Genomic DNA, 16291 nt, shown 5'->3' with positions numbered 1-16291 from the left:
TACTTACTATAGATTTAAATTCATTCCTAAGGATTTGCTCATGATGATCTAGGATTTGGGTCGATCATTCCACGCAGAACAATTTGGATGAGAGCCCATTGGCTCCTACTCAACAACTTGGTTCGAATCAAGAGCATATCACTTTAACAATGACATGCAGAATACATTATAAATTGCTGCAATTGTAATGGCAATGCTAACTCATGAGTACTTCATCTATCTTCCTCGATACCTCCAACAGTTACATATATTTAGGGTTGAACTCGCCCCTTCTAATTAAACCTAACCAATTCCGATCAAGGTGAAATTTTATCAATACCCATGATCCTATTTTTATATCCATACTCTTTCGACGCAAATTTGTCTTCTTTCTTTGTCCATCCCAAGCTGCGTCAACCCTTTTTCGAATCAACACCACTACGTCCGTGGTGCGCTGAATTTACTCAGGATCTAACAACATTTCTACTCCCACTTTCTCTCAATAAAGGGAAACTCATTCTTATTCGTCGTTTTGTTAAACTCCCGGTAATCATTACATACTCTCATAATTTCATTCTTCTTTTTAGCAACATCCCTGGTGTAAACCAAGGGACTATATCCGGTATGCTCATTTTCCTAACTAATATCTTTTACATTTATCGAACTAATTATTTCGCCCCACTGGCCTTCAAAGAGATTCCAAGGCAATTATATATTACTCAACTTCCTCCAGCTTAAGTGTTTTCTTATTCGAATCTTTACACAAGGTGGATCTACTTTATCTCTTTAGCTTATTAAGTACTTTCTTCACACAATTGGAAGAGGTTCTTATCTTGCTCCTTCCTTTAGAAACTCATCCTACTACTAACTTCCATACACTTTACTATTCGCTTCTCCTAAATTAATCTTTGTCTTATGAGAGAACAACCAATTCGTTGCTAAAATCATGCCAAACTCCCCTAGCTCAAAGAGTGTCAGATCAGCTGCACTATGTCCGAATTCTAAACACTTGATCTTTTGGTCATTCTGGAAGTTCTGCCTCTAACTATGCTGGATATTAGCCCTTGGGATGTAATACCTTGAGTAACCGTTCCACAACTCCTTGCAATACGCCCAACCTTCCCATATTTGTAACAAGTAACTCTTGGATTTTCTGGATTGCACTCCGACAAAAAATGACCCTTATGACCACATGTGACACATCGAATGTTCTTTGTTTCCAGGTCTGAAAATCACGTCAGAAATTGACTTACTTTAATTGGAACCGACTTCTATCTAACTGAACATTAGTTGGTACAATTAACCAACTCTTTCTTTTAATTGATCAATTGGAGTATCAACAGAAACATCAGTAACACATCATAGTATACGTTGTAGCTTTAAAAGTAGGGTATTTTCCAAAAATTTGGGCAGCATTTCCTCTATATTATTGACTACCAGTCGGACTGAAGCCGAAACCAACCATCAACCAACAACCATATCAACCCATCAACATCAACCAAACTACCAACAAGTATAATAACCCTCTTCCACCTCTCCACTCCACGGTTCACAATACTATGATACATAACATATTAATAACCATATGTATCACTAACCAACTAATAAAACGGGGTTGGCTATTTCCGCCACAATTATTAACAAACAACCTCGCAAACTAGGTCAACTTAAGGACCTCTGATAGGCCTACTAGTCCAAGTTTCAGCCAACCATTCTTCTAAAGGCGGTTCCCTATCATTTACCATAGACTCACGTATCATTGAATTAACTTCTCTAAGATGAAAACCTTCGCCAATGGATTGCCAATCCTTTCTACTGTTGTTATAGCAACCGGATACAGAACTTTTATTTCTCCTAACAGTCAATTCTTCGTTTACTTTCCTTAACTAGGATGGTCTGATCATAGTGGTTACCGAAGGAAAGTTATTGCCATAAAATACCAAATAAAATTCTGAAATCAAGATGATTCATTCTAAAAAAACGTGAAGGAAATGTTGATCTGACTGGGAGCAACCATACAAGTACATAAGATAGCCAATCTTAATACCATACAGTTTACAACACATAATTCGGTGGCGTCCCACCAGACCCTTTATCACACAGACAAATAGTCACATCATATGTATTGTTTGCCCCAATCAATTGATAGAACCTCTGAGGAAAGAAATATAAGGTTCAAGGTATAAACCCCAATACTGATCCATATTCACTCTAAGACTCGGCTGTCATGGCAGCCATTGACTATTACCCTTCCACCTGAACTTTCACGGTCAGATTCGCTTGCTCGAGAAAAAGAAACTAGAAACCTCAACTAGATCTTGCCAAGGATCCCCTATTTATAAGGAAAACTTACTAAAACCTAGGGCAGTTCCAGCCAATCCCCAACAAACATCAGGGTTACGCCTTCGAACCCTTGACTAAACTCACAGACTCGCTCCTCTGGTTGAGTTGCTGACTCATATCTATCTTGCACTCTTCTGACTCTATTTCTAACCTAAATCAGGGACTCAAACCTGTAGCTCTGATACCAACTGTGACGGCCTCAACCCCAGGGTCAGGAGTTGACGTCACCAACAACAATACTAATAAACAATATAACCCAAATTATTAATTATACATAATCTCGACCCCCTTTACCAAGACCTTTTCCAGGTTTAAGTATGACTTAGGTTACAACCGTCAAAAAACCAACTTACTAAAGACAATCCAAACAATACTATCTTTATTCAGCAACTCAACAGACCCGCTTGGGTCCAACACAACTACCTCAGAGGAGCCTGACACGGAAGGAACTGGAACTCTGCCCCAACTACCACTGAAGAATCTCCTAGGTATCTGCAATACATATATAAAACATTTTGCAAGGGTGAGCAATCAATTGCTCAGCAGTACCACTATATGAATAATAATCAAAAACAGTTTATGATAAACAATTATAGGAACAGAAATCATAACTTGCTAGAAAATAAGTAAAACATGTGTGAACTGGATATCAAAACTAGCATGCTCTGTAAAACCAAATCATTAGTTGTATGCTGTGCATAAATATCAATTTCTATTTTAGCATGCTTCTTTCATTTTAAAATCTTCCGTCCCATCACAGGACCCATAAACCATTTGTCCCATTACGGGGACCCAAAATCATTTGTTCCGTTACGGGAACCATAAAACTTATCCCATCACAGGATCTATAAAACTCGTCCCATCACAGGACCTATAAAACTTGTCCCATCACAGGACCTATACAATTTGTTCTTCTCCGGGAACCTCAAAATCACTTGCTCAGATATAAAAGTATTGGATGATCCCTGGTGAGACAGCTGATCAGGCTTTCCTATGAAACTTGTTCCGGAACTCAGAGACTAGCTAGGTCTCTGTCACGCTGGGCTGGTGGTTATAACAGGGTGCTCAACCACTTCGCCTCTTACGCTAACTTTTAGGCCGTTACGGGCCTTCTGCGCACACTCATCCAATTATCTGATCATTTTTATCCAGTTTTCCAAATCACTTACCTATCTCTTGTCAAAACAATTATAACACAGCACATTTTCCCAAAACATTTTCATTTTATTCAAAACTTAGAGATAGGTATTTTCAGAAGTTAATTTTCCCCCAAAACCAAGTTAACAAAACAATTTGAAACCTAGGGGATACGTAACTTAAATCATTCTGTTCCAGTACGTAAATGTAAATCAACAATTATTCATATTGTACTGAACTGTAAAAGATTTGTTCAGGGGTACTTGCCTTGCAGAGCTTTACAAATAGTATCGATTGACCTTGAGCTGACACGGACGCTTAGGCTTTAACGTCTAACCACTAGATTACCCTCGATTCGACTTTAACACTCAGGTCCTTCGATTGGAACCTTACTGAGCTCGTCGAGTGCCCACTAGACTATCCGATGCCAACTCTTGGGCCTTCCGACTAGAACCTACAAAGTCGAAATACCCTAATTTAGACCTTCAATTATGCTTGACATATCCTCGCTAACAATCTACCCGAACGTTAATAAAATCCGACTCGTAACATATTCAATATTATAATACACGTATCAATTAGGGTTCACGTCTTCGAAAGTCGGTTCGGTGTTCGTTTTCAGAAAATAGGCATATTCATCCTTTTATTAAATTAGGGTTATTGATTTCCGTAAAGTATTTCATCACAACACATAATCAGATTTCGTACAAAATAGTTACATATAATCGATCGACATTCCGATAGCCATTGGGTACGGCCTCGTATTTCCGTAACTAAATTCTCCAGAAATCGGGCAGCACCTCCTTTGATTATCGGCTAACCCGTCGAAAATCCCGACATCAAATCAATCACAACCAATTCAAACTAAACACAATACAATTCCCAACCACCGATTCCAGTCAACACTGTTAATTCTCAAATTCAGAAACACCAATTATTCATTATTATCTGCATTTTATGTCCTAACTCGCATTTTATAACTTTATTCGAAATTTACATTTTAAATCGTATTTTGTATTTTAAATTGTAGGACTCAGAACAACGTCATCACAGTCCACCGTCGGCTCGCCGAGACTCATCGCCGACAGCAGTAAAATTTGCGGGTATCCGATTAATTTCGGACTTCCATCACAAATTTCACCGATTAATTTGTAGAATTTTCCCCGCAATAAAACATTTATTTCATGAATTTAATTATATCGTTTTCTGCAGAAAATAAAATAATCAATTCAATAAAATAATTCTCAAAAATCAACGCGTGTAACAACACAAACCACATAAAGAATCGAACAAAATAATGCAGAACGGGTCAAAAGGAGCAGACGGCAAGGCGGCTACACGGCGGTTGCACAACAGCACCCCCGCATACACCCAATGACCACAACATGGAACACATATAAATTATGTATGTATATACATAATAATCCAACCGAAGCACATAAACACACAGTCAGGCACACACCCCACCACCGTCGCCTCGCCAGTGAACCGGCGGCAACAGTCAGTGGGGAAAAGAGGAAGAACAATAGCACTTACCATGAAAGGGGGAGGACAGGGAGCTGTAGAGAACCGAGCGGAAGAAATAGAGAGACGAGAGTGAGAGTAGAGAGAGATTCCAGTGAGAGATGCGGAGTGGGAGAGATTCAGGCGAGAGAGAGGGAGAGTAAGATCGAGAAGAGAGAGAGATAAGAGGGCTGTAGAGGTTGACTCAGGAAGGGATAAACATGATCGAATATATCTGGTTTCTTTTGATTTTTATTTAAATCCGACACCGCATTCTTGATTTGAACGATACATTCTGCGGATAAAACAAATCAAAATAATTGCAAATAAATCTCAAAATTCCCAAAATAATTAAAATTAATAATATTCGAAATTTTTATAATTTTTAAATAACTTTTGGAACGCACTTCAAACCCGCATTTTGCAAATTAACGAACGGACGCTCGGGTAATTAAAAGGCGAAAAACTTCCGAAATAATTTCAAAATTCTCAAAATATTCCAAACTTAATAAAATATAAATTTCAAAATTTTTGAAGAATTCTAGAATTAAATACAGATTTTACAAATGAAGGCACTCAGAAAATCATACAGGGCTAAATAATTGATGAAATATTGATTTCTAAATTTTATAAAATCCTAAAAATAATTATTATAATTATAAAATCGTAAAAACAATTTTAGAGACATTCCAAATATTTATGCAAATAAATTTGCACTAAATTCACTTTTAAAAGTGAAAACGATTCAATATGACTCAACAACTAATTATACAAACAACCTGGTACACCCTAATTCACATAGGGATCATAATAAAACAACACATAGCGATCAAAACCAATACATATATTTTATTTAACTATTTATTTAATAATTACACTTTTAAATAATATAAAAGTATACGAGTCGTTATATTACTCAAATGTCAAATGCTACAACCGTGGTGAGAAAGGCCACATATCTCCTGATTGCCAGAAAGAAAAAGTGACAAAGGCAAGGCTCTTGTCACAAAGAAGAAAAGATGGACAGACACTTCAGATTCTGAAAGTGAGGTGAACTATGCCTTGATGGCAAATGCTGATAGCAGTTCTGAAGCTGCTGAGTTAAAGGTACCTCAAACAACTTATGCTTTTCATACTGATGATATTACTGAGTTGAGAAGATATCTTAAAACCATGTTCATTAGTTATAGAGATCAGACTTTAACATGTGAAAGATTAACTTCTGAAAATCTTTCTTATAAAAAGAGGAATGATTGTTTAGAAAAAGAGTTAGTTATGTTCCATCAAACTCAGGAAGATAGAAATGATGCTTTCTATGTTAGAGATGAAGTGCTTAAAATGAATGAATCTCTAAAAACTGAGTTAGAAAAGGAAAGAGAGATTATCAGGACTTGGACTAACTCTGGCAGAACAACTCAGAATCTGTTAAGTAGTGGAAATTGGAAAGAGTGCTTAGGTTATGAAGATGATAAGAATAATAAAGGAACTGTAGAGATTGAGCCTATAGTTGTTAAACAAAAGCCAAAGGTAAATTCTGTTAAGTTTGTAGCTGTAAAGTCTGATACTGATAAATCAGAAGTAAAAGAGAAATTAACTTCTGACAAACCAAAACAGGATAAGCCAACTGAATTTAACATAGGCTTGATGACAAAGAAGCAGCTTAAGCATAAGCTGAAAAATGTTAAGAATGTAAACAAGGTAAAGCCACCTAGGAAAAATAGGAATGGAAAGGAAGGTGTGAATAAAAGCAATAATTATAAGCCTATTCCTAATGCTCCTAGAAAGAAATGTTATAACTGTGGAAATTCTAACCATCTGGCTTCTTTTTGCAGGAAGAATAAGAACATAAACTCCTTACCTTCGAAATCAGGAGTTAAGAGTCAGTCTGTTAGATATAGGACACAAAATCCTTGTTTTCATTGTGGTAGTTTATGGCATTCTATTTATACTTGTAAGGAATATCATAGTTTGTACTATGATTATTATCAAATAAAACCTTCTTTAAAGAAAGTTAGCATTGTTCCTTCTAGTGTAAGTTCTGATGCAAAGTCTGATACTGTAAATTCTGATAAGAAAATTGTTAACATAAACTCTGATGTTAAATCCGCTGCAAATATTAACAAACTTAAAAAGGCCAAAGGATCCAAGCAAGTCCGGGTCCTTAAAACTAATCATTAGTGATCTTTGTGATTGCAGGGCAACATGAAAAGCATCCTAGTTCTGGGCAGTGGATGTTCAGGACATATGACTGGAAATAAGGCCCTGCTATCAGACTTTATGGAGAAGGCTGGCCCAGGTGTTTCTTATGGAGATGGCAACATGGGAAAAACTCTGGGATACGGCAATATCAATCTTGGGAATGTCATCATTGAAAAAGTAGCTCTAGTCTCAGGACTTAAACACAATCTGCTGAGTGTTAGTCAAATCTGTGACAGAGGTTATCATGTGGATTTCTTTGAAGAACACTATGAAGTTGTAAGAAAATCTATAGGCAAAGTTGTTCTGAAAGGATACAGGCATGATAACATTTATGAAGCCAAGCTTTCAACAAGTTCTAATGGTTCTGCAATCTATCTGTTAAGCAGAGCATCAATTGAAGAAAGCTAGGATTGGCACAAGAAACTCTCTTATTTAAATTTTAACAATATAAATGAACTTGTCAAGAAAGATCTTGTGAGAGGACTACCAAAATCAGTATTTGCTCCTGATGGCCTTTGTGATTCCTGTCATAAGGCAAAACAAAGAAATTCTTCATTCAAGAGCAAGATTGAATCTTCAATTCTTGAGCCTTATCACCTACTACATGTTGATCTATTTGGTCCAGTGAATGTCATGCCTATTGCAAAGAAGAAATATGCTATGGTCATAGTGGATGAGTTCACCAGATACACATGGGTGTATTTCTTGCACACAAAAAGTGAAACTGCACCTATCTTGATTGATCATGTCAAATAACTGGATAAATTGGTTAAAGACTCTGTGAAAATAATAAGAAGTGATAATGACACTGAGTTCAAGAATTTGATTATGGAAGAGTTCTACAAAGACCATGGAATCAAGAGGAATTTTCTGCTCCTGGAACTCCACAGCAAAATGGTGTTTTTGAAAGAAAGAATAGAACTCTTATTGAAGCTGCACGAACTATGCTTGATGAAGCAAAGTTACCAACCTATTTTTGGGCTGAAGCTGTGCAGACTGCTTGTTTTACTCAGAATGAAACACTTATCAACAAGCATGGAAAGACACCATATGAGATGGTGAAGAAAAAGAACCCAAATCTGAAGTATTTTCATGTATTTGGATGCAAGTGTTTTGTTCTTAAGACTCATCCTGAACAGTTATCCAAATTTGATCTAAAAGCTGATGAAGGAATTTTTGTTGGATATCCACTTTCCACAAAAGCCTTCAGAGTCTACAATTTAAGAACAAGGGTTGTCATGAAATCTATCAATGTCTCTTTTGATGATAAGAAGACTACAGGACTTGAAGATTTCAATGATCATGATCAGCTGAGATTTGAGAATGAAGTTTTAAATTCTGATACTGTAAATCCTGACAGTCTAAATCCTGACAGTCTAAATCTTGATACTGTAAACTTTGATGGGTTAAACTCTGATGTTATTGAAACTGTGGTAACTACGGAAAAGGAAAATGCACTTGTGCAGGGGGAGCATATTGAAGATTAAACCATATCTCAAGAAGCATCAGAACCAAGAACAGGCTCTTCAAGTTCTGATTCATCAAGTTCTGATGGGCCAAGTTCTGATATTTCTGGAAACTCAAATTCTGAAGGATCCAACTCAGAGAGCATAATTTCAGGGGGAGCATCAGATAATGTTGTTGGAGACAGCATGGATCATGGGGGAGCATCCAGTTCTAGAGATAATCTTCCATCTGTAAGGAAATGGACTAAAGCACATACACCTGACTTGATCCGTGGAGATCCTGAAGCAAGTATTAGAACTAGAACATCAACATCAAATGAATGTCTCTATCACTCTTTTCTTTCTCAGACTGAACCAAAGAAAGTGGAAGAAACTCTTCAAGATGCTGATTGGGTGCAAGCAATGCAGGAAGAGTTAAATGAATTTAAAAGAAATAAAGTCTGGACCCTAGTGCCAAGACCAAAGAACAGATCTGTTGTTGGTACAAATTGGGTGTTCAGAAACAAAACTGATAGTGATGGCATAATTACAAGGAATAAAGCAAGGCTGGTTGTAAAAGGATATTCTCAACAGGAGGGAATTGATTATGATGAAACATTTTCACCAGTTGCTAGATTGGAAGCCATAAGGATATTTTTGGCTTATGTTGCTCACAAAAAGTTTACAGTCTTTCAAATGGATGTAAAAAGTGCTTTTCTTAATGGAGAATTGGAAGAAGAAGTATATGTTGAACAACCTCCAGGTATTGTAGATTCAAAATTTCTTCACCATGTCTACAGACTTGATAAAGCACTTTATGGCCTTAAGCAAGCTCCAAGAGCATGGTATGAGACCTTAGCTCAGTTTCTTCTGGAAAGTGGATTTAACAGAGGGACTATTGACAAAACATTGTTTTATCTCAACCATGGAAAGGACTTACTTTTGGTGCAGATATATGTTGATGATATCATTTTTGGTTCTACAAATAACAGACATTATAAGAAGTTTACCAAACTAATGTAGTCAAGATATCAAATGAGTATGATGGGAGAACTTAGCTATTTTCTGGGCCTTCAAGTCAAGCAGAATGAAGAAGGAACTTTTATTTGTCAATCTAAGTATACCAGAAATTTGTTGAAGAAGTTTGGAATGCAAGATTGTTCAAGTGCATCCACTCATATGGCCACTGCAACAAAATTTGATAAGGATACTAGTACATCAGTAGATATTACTGATTACAGAGGTATGATTGGCTCACCACTCTATTTAACTGCAAGTAGACCTGATATCATGTATGCTACCTGTCTTTGTGCAAGATTTCAAGCAGATCCAAGAGAACCTCACTTAACAGCTATGAAAAGAATTTTCAAGTATCTTAAGGGTACAGCTAATCTGGGATTGTGGTATCCTAGAGAATCAGACTTTATGCTAATAGGTTACTCAGATGCAGATTTTGCAGGATGCAAAATTGACAGGAAAAGCACAAGTGGAAGCTACCAATTTCTTGGAGGCAGATTGGTTTCTTGGTTTAGCAAGAAATAAAAGTCAATTTCCACATCAACTGCAGAAGCAGAATACATTGCTGCAGAAAGCTGTTGTGCACAGATTCTTTGGATGAAGAATCAGTTACTGGATTATGGGTTAACATATTCTAAAATCCCTATTTACTATGATAATCAAAGTGCTATTGCTATGACAGGTAATCCAGTTCAACACTCAATGACAAAGCACATCAGCATTAGGTACCATTTCATAAGGGAGCATGTGATGGAAGGTATAGTGGAATTGCATTTTTTCCAACAGATCAACAACTAGCAGATATCTTCACAAAACCACTATGTGAAGCTACTTTTACAAGATTGGTAAATTAACTTGCTATGGTTTCAGGTTCTTTCTCTAAATCTGCTTATTTTAAGTTATGATACATCAGACTTTATGATCAGTATTTACAAATATTACTATCTTTGTGTATTCTGTGCTTAAATTGAAATTTTCTAAGTACTGATTATTGTCTGATATGAATTTCTAAACTCTGATAGTGATATGAATGTTTCTGTGTCTATTCAATCCAATGGGGATAACTGTGCTAGATGCTAACCTAGTAGTCTTTAACATACTGATGATCCCATGTATGAAGTAATTATTTATGTGGAAATCTTTTAACACTAGCAAATACTGAAACTGTGCTTAGTTATGTTTACTTTGTGTATCTTATTACTAAGTCAAAAACTAGAATAGTGCTTCTTATCTGTTAAGTTCTGATGTTGGTAAATCTTGTGGATGTACTAAGTGTTGATAAACCTCACTTATCAAAAGAAAAAAAAAGAAATAAAAATCAGGTACTCCTTTGAGATCTAGAGAAAAATACATGTGGAAGGGAAGATCCAAGTGCATTGCTGGTATTAAGTAATATGCATTAGAAAAGAAAAATAAATTTTCTTGGTGACTTTTCACATTCTCTGATTACTGGAGAAATACTCTGATAACAGCATAAATTTCGATAAGCAGTCGTGACTCACTTACACTGGGAAGCCACTGTAAAAGGAATTTCAAAAGATGTATAAAATGAAAACAAAACAGTTGAGGTGGATTCATGCATGAACTCATTCAATAGTAGACTTCATAATAATGACAAATTTTGAGCAAAGTTCTTAGTTATGCCTTATTTCTAAGATGTACTGAAGTGAATCAGACTTTACTCTTTGTCTGATATTTAGCTTAATGCTCACACTTACACTCTATCTAAATGGTGAAAATCACTGTGGTGATCAATGTTGTTTTAGATGAACAGTTTAAGTGTCAGTTGCATAAATTCTGAGGACAAGTTTTGATGGAAGTTCTGATGATTAAGTTATGATGTACCCATATCAGTATTTGTGTGAAGAATTAAAGGAATAAACATTCACTTTTCGAGTAAAGAAGCCATATTCTGATGACTTTTAAATTCTGATAATAATCAAGTTCTGATGCTTACGTGGCAGTATTTATTTACTTGGTTTATTTTTGGTCATTACTTGAACGATTATATTTTTTCTCAGAATATTGGTTTATGTGAGATAAATCACTCTTAATAATTGTGGGTTAGTGGTTATCGTGTATGTCTTGAAAACCTATATGTGCACAGTATTTGTTCATTATTTCCCGTGCCCATTAACTCTGGATTTAGATCTTTTACTGACTGTTATAATTACACATTGTTCTAGGGAGACGAGGTATCATAATTTTTACTTGTAATTATTAAATACTCCTCATGTCTCTTGGTATTCTATTGGCTATTTAAACCAACTATACATTCCAGCCAATACATCTTCCATTTTTCTCACAAACTCACTCTTTTTACATACTCAGCAAAAATATGGTTCATTTCAATTTGTTCATGAACTATGAAACTTTCAATATAGAGTTGAGTTGTGATGACTGGCAGCAGGAATGGCATGTCACCGCCATTCCTGATGAACTCTGGAATTTAGTTCCGCAAGAGGTTCACACAGACCCCTTGTTCTTTTCGATGGAGTATCACCTCCATCTTGATCGTTTGGAGGAGGAAAGGAGAGAAGCTCTCCATCAGCAAGAACAGATCATTCGTCTTGCAGTGCTCTTCATCAGCAGCAACAGGAACTAGTCGATAGGGTTTTCTTAGACTAGGACTAAGGCTGTTGATGTTACGATTCTAAGATTAGGTCTATCTTGTAATTTTTGAATGTAATTGATAAATTTCATCAAATGTACTCATCTGATATGTTAATGAAGTTTTATTTAATTGCAAGATTTGATCTTTATTTCTCATCTGATATGATCTTTACTCGCCAATTGTCAATCTTTACTTCATCAATTTTTCACTTTATCCTGTGATGAATGTTTTGATTCAATATTGGTTAATTATAAATGTTGATGATTTGAGAAAACAGATGAGTCAGATAATGAGGAACAGGTTCCCCTATCAGAACCTGTTGTTGTGGAAGCTGAGAAGATCACTTCTCAGAAAGATACTGAAATTGGGAGTTCTAGGCCCCTCAAAAGACTTAGAAAGATAAATTCTGATGATAAAGCTCCCACAGTGTCTCCTCCCTTGAAGAAAGTGAAGAAACAAAGAGCTCACAAGGATACAGTTGAGTTAGATTTAGAAGATGAGGAAGCAACAGCTAAGGAAGGGGGTCAGGAATCTCTAATCCCAACAGAACCAATTGTGATTGAATCTCTTCCTTCTGTACAACCAGAATTTGCTGAAGCCACTTAATCTACACCACCACTGTCACCAACTCAAGTTCATGAAACTTCTCAGGATAGAGTTCTCGTGTCTCCTATAGTTGATCCAGTACATGTTTAAGACCCAGGTACAAGTACTGAAATAGACATACATAACTTGGTTATGCCTGAGGTTGTGTACCTGGAAGCTCCACCAACTCAACTCACTCCACCAACAACACCAATTTTGAATGCTGATTTCAATGCAGATATTCCATCAACACCAGTTCTGAATCTAGATGATGAAGATCAGATTTTAGGTGGGCATCAAAATTTGGATGTTAATCAGAACTTAGTTGCAGATCAGAATTTAGAGGATGATGTTGAAGCCTCTATAGCCTCACATACTGTTATTTTATCAGAGAATGCTGATACTGCAGACTCTGTAAGTTCTGATGCTGATAATGTTGAAATTACTGGTGAAGCTGCTACAAATGTAGATGCTGATACAGCTGGTCCTTCAGGACATACACCTCAACAAACAGTTAACAAAGCTGATTTGATCAAGAAGTTTGTTAGAGAGGATGCACCAGTACCTTGGAGTGAAACTCCTAGAGGAAAGGAGTGGACTAAGGAGTGGAACCAAGTTACTTTTGTTCCTAATGAAAAAATTCTTGCTGAGCACCTTGCTAAAGCTGATAAAATGCTGATAAATGATGATTTCAAGGCACAACTTAGAGTTACAGCATTAAGCACAAGGCACCTTCAAGGTCAACACTCAATAACTCATGACAAGGTGAACAAAATTCAAGAATCTCTAATCCAGCAAGATATGAATATAAAATTGGAAAATAACAGATTTTTCAAACCAGCCTTTGACTGAATTGGGTATATTGAAAAGACTCAGGAGAAGCAACAAGATCAAATTTATGAAATTCTAAAGAATCAAGCTTCTCAGCAAACTCAACTCAATGAGATCCAATCCTCAGTGGAATTGCTTATCTCTCTTCTTTTACCTGCTGATGCCAAAAAGGGGGAGAAAGTGATTAAGTCCAAATGCAAACCTAGTCAAGTACTGAAGGGTAAGGATGATGGAAATAATGACCAGGGAAACTCTGGAATGGGTAGAGGTCATGGTCAAGGCAAAGGTTTTTCATCAAGCAAAGCTGGAACTATAAGTCAAAGAACAAGTTCTGATGCTGGGAGAAGAATAAGTTCTGATATTGGTAAAAGGATAAGTTCTACTGGACATCTGGAGCTTGATGAAGAAATTTCAAAGAGATTATTTCTCAAAGAAAATCCAGGAATGGACTTTGAAAGTCTAAAGGAAGAAGAAGCTAGACTTAAAGCAGAAAATTTCAACTCCAAGTCTAAAGCTTCTGTTGTTGAAAAGTAACTTCCAAAACCTAAGGGTATTGTGATTAAGGAGAAGACAATTTCTGAGGCAACCAAAGCCAAATCATAAGTGGAGGTAGATCCAAGATCCAAGGGCAAAGAAAAAATTGATGAACCTGTAAAGGTATATATGCCAATGATGGATTTGGAGACAAAATTTGATGAAGATGCTAGTCTGATTTTGAAGAAAAAGGATATTCAAACAACATCTGATAGAGCTCATGTTGTTTAAGATCAGGGCTTAGTAAATTATGATATTAAAATGAAGCAAGCAACCTCTGACAGAACTCAAGTTGGCTTGATATCAGAAGATAAAGAAAAGGAAACCTCTGACATTGCTCATGTTAAACCTTCAAGGATGTTACTACCTGGTTTTATAAAAGCTCAACAGACTCAACCTTTGAAGACTACATCAAGTGGTTTTGAAGCAAGAGTTGTTACAGGAAAGGAAGCAAGAGACAAATCAGGATTGGGTAGCTCTAAAGAGAAGAGAGTAAACAATACTACCAATGATCCAACTTCCTTGAGTGAACCAGGAGTAGGTACAACTCCTGAGAGATTGAATCAACTTGAACCTGTACAAATGGTTTACCACTCTGTTTTGAAAGAAGATGTTATGTTATACTTTATGACAGATGGGAGGGTATTCCATATTAGGAAGAATGCTATTTTATTGAAGTATTTTGAAGAACTGGAACATGTTCTATTTCTACTTTAAGTGAAAACAGATCAACAGATGGTGCTGCAGGTATTAAGGGACTTGAATTCAATCTGGAGTCTGATGAAGCCTTTATAATCAGACTGGATCAGGATATAAGAAAAGCTAAAATAAATGATCTTAGGGCTGCAATCTTGTAAACTGGTGAAGATACAGTTGAATTGAAAAATGTTAAAAGGAGGATGGTCAATGAACTTGAATATGCTGAGAGATGTTTGTTGAAGAACTATCTCAGAACAACTCCTGATATCAAAGAGATCAGAAATTAAAGCCAAGTCAAAGATCTACAACTGCTTAAATTCTGAAGGATATACAGACTGAAGCTGAAATTAGACTTCGAGGATGGTAAAGCTATAAGGACTGTAAGTTGTAGTTATCTAGTCAAATTCTCATACATTTGTACTTAATGTTTTTGACATCATCAAATATCTGTTGACATCATCATCAAATACATTTGTACTTAATATTATGCTAATTTACAAGTTGGGGGAGATTGTTAGATATATTTGTGATGTCATGTCTAATATGATTTGTGTTTAGTTTTCAGATCTTACTTAACAGGACAAATCAGTACTTAACTGGAAATCAGTACTTATACTGAAGTCAGGACATAAGATATCAGAACTTAAGTTGTCAGAACTTAAGTTATCAGGAGTTATTTATCAGGAGATAATATCAGGACTTAAGGAGACATTCAAATAAGGAAGGCGACTGATTGAAAGGAAAGAAGATCGAGCTAAAACAAGAAAGAGATATGCATGGAGAAGAATTCTATGAAGAATAAAATACTTGGAAGAAAAGATAACTGATTGATATATATTAGGAAGCAGAATTATATTCGATATCAATTAGAAGATTATCTTGTAACTGTGTAGTTTATAAACACAGGCATAGGGTTTACACTATATGTGTTATCTTAATCAAAAATATTATTCTTTGTAACCCTAGCAGCTCTCGTGATAATTTATTCATCACTGAGAGAGAACAGTTCTTTGTAACAGAGTTTATTGTGTTGAATAAAATTTGTGCTCTGTTACTTGAGTTCTTATATTCGATTTGATTGTAGTAAACACTATATTCAACCCCCTTCTACAGTGTGTGTGACCTAACACCTCCACCTCCCTTTCCTAAGAGGTTGCAGAAGAAAAAGCTGGATAAGCAGTTTGAGAAGTTTCTGGAGGTGTTCAAGAAACTTCATATCAATATACCTTTCGCTGAAGCTCTTGAACAGATGCCTAGTTATGCGAAGTTTATAAAAGGTATACTTTCTCAGAAAGTGAAGCTTGATGACTTAGAGACCGTTGCTCTCATGGAGGAATGCAGTGATGTGCTGCAACAAAAGTTGCCTCTGAAGCTTAGGTATTCTGGAAGCTTCACTATTCCTTGT

This window comes from Apium graveolens, chromosome 3 (assembly GCF_009905375.1).
Source record: "Apium graveolens cultivar Ventura chromosome 3, ASM990537v1, whole genome shotgun sequence".
Lineage (NCBI taxonomy): Eukaryota > Viridiplantae > Streptophyta > Magnoliopsida > Apiales > Apiaceae > Apium > Apium graveolens.
Note: the sequence above shows the minus strand (reverse complement) of the source record.